This window comes from Notothenia rossii, assembly GCF_949606895.1.
Source record: "Notothenia rossii genome assembly, chromosome: 1".
In the NCBI taxonomy this organism is placed as follows: Eukaryota; Metazoa; Chordata; class Actinopteri; order Perciformes; family Nototheniidae; genus Notothenia; species Notothenia rossii.
The window spans coordinates 83381615-83383797 of NC_136912.1; positions in this window are offsets into that span (position 1 = coordinate 83381615).

Consider the following 2183-nt stretch of genomic DNA (forward strand, 5'->3'; position numbering starts at 1 on the left):
GAAGCAAGCCCGTTCAGGAGGTCAGCTCTGAGCTGTTGACATTGCTCCCTGGTTGCCTGTAGTTCTGGGCAGAGCCTCATTATCACAGGGTCTGCTTGGAAGAGAGTGGGCTTCGTTAGGAAGCAGCTGTCAGTGCTGAGGGGGCGAAGGCAAGGGAAAGGAGCAGAGAAAGCAGAGCCTACTCTGTGGTTCCTTAGTCGGTGGCGCTCAAGGGCCAGTTGGCTGCAGTATTATAGTCTCCAATCGTATGCACACGCCCGTGCATGTGGGATTCTGGCATGTGTTTTCGCACGAGAGGGTTATGTTAATCCTGCAACTGTTTCAAATGTTAGCTCCTTTTTTATAGTATTTCGAATGTCAGGGACCGTATGCTGGAATGAGATTGTTTTTCTCGCTGACACATCTAATGTTATTTTTGTTATTAAAATGCTATATGTAAATCTAAATTAAATATATGTATAATCCATGTAGATATAATAACATACCCTTGGATTACATAAAAAAAGACAGTTAAAATAAATGGTTTCTGTGTGGCCTAAGTATTACGTTTTGTGGCACATTTGCTTGACTCAAAACGTTCTCATCTGTGCAAGATTTAAAAACCCAAAAAAATGTCAAGGACAAAAAAAGTTATTGAAAGATGCTCAAGCATGCAAATGGAAAAAGAAAAGAATAACAATATAAGGACATATCTGAGGCAAGGGCAAAGGAAGAAAAATAATTACACATGCAGAAAGCCATTTTTCAAACATTAAGGGAAACCAGTTTAAATGTATAGTGGAGGTCTGCAGCATGTGTCAGGTTTCATGTCTGTCACACTCGATCAGTGACCGGATCTAATGAGATGCTGTTCTGGTGCACATTAGAATCTGGGGAATTCCAAAAATCTAGCATTTGGTGAAAAAACAGAGCAACCCTCTGTGGCACCGCGGTCATTAACTTCTGGGATTTACTGAGATACAATACCCTGTTGAGAAAAAGTTTCCACACTGATGAGAACAGTTCTTCCAACTTCACCAATTTTCTGCTCAGCGGAAGCTGCGCGAGTTAGGAAAAGAAGCTGCCAATGCCTTTCTATTAGGAAATGTAATGGATATTAAATGATGACATACAGATGTAGTGTGCGCCGCAGTGAAGCGGATTAAGGCACAGATCAGGAAGCTGTATAAGGATTGATATTGTGTAACTTGAGGAAAGTTTAGGCAAGACTTAAGGACATTCTGGGTTTAAACAGTTGGTGGATTTGTTGCATTTAAATACATTATTTAGAGAAAAAAAATAGTAACATCATGTAGAGAGACCAATTTTGACATGTGATGCTTGTATTTTATTCAGTTGTCTGTTTATTCAGTTGTGCATTATACAAAACTTTGGAAAAAAACAAAACCCACTGGGCCTTTATTTAACATATTTTGAGGACATTTTCCCCAAGAGAGCTAGAAGAACCAAGAATGAATGCACTTTTTTTCTTTTGCATGAGTGGTCCCACTGGGAGTCGGACCCCTATGTCTAGTACTATTTGCAATGTGCTCTGCCTACTGATGTATGCAGAACCGCACTGACATGAACAATTGTATATTTGAGTCTCGATTGACAACTGTCATGGGACATACTGCTGAAAAGAAGAATGGCACATTTCTACAACTATTTCCAGAGATTTTTAATCACTGACATCAGTAATGTTTCATTAAAAGTAGAGCTGAAACAATACTTGAAACTATTTGATTAATAATTTCAGTAATTTTTCCAAAAATGTCTTTCACATCTGCTTCCTCAAATATGAGGATCTAATGCTTTTATTTGCCATAAACTGGATGATATCCATCCAAGCCATTTGATAGCAACTCCTTTACCTTTAGATATTTATTTGCTTTTTTTAAAATAAAAAACAAAACAAACATTTAACCTATTGTTTATATTTTGTTTTATTTCTCATCTATTTCTTCCTTGTTGGTGCAACTGCTGCACAAAACACGGCATATTATTTAAAATTCTCTTATCTAATCTATCTGAATCTAGAAGAAAAGCATATTAATTGCCAATGGAAATAATGTTTAGTTGTACCCCTATTTAAATCCAGACTTCTTATCTTTCATGGTGAATTCTTTGCTGTGAAATCATTTCTTTAATCAAAATCGATCAGATTTAGATTTGAATTGTGTTATTTAAATGTAATCCTGTCC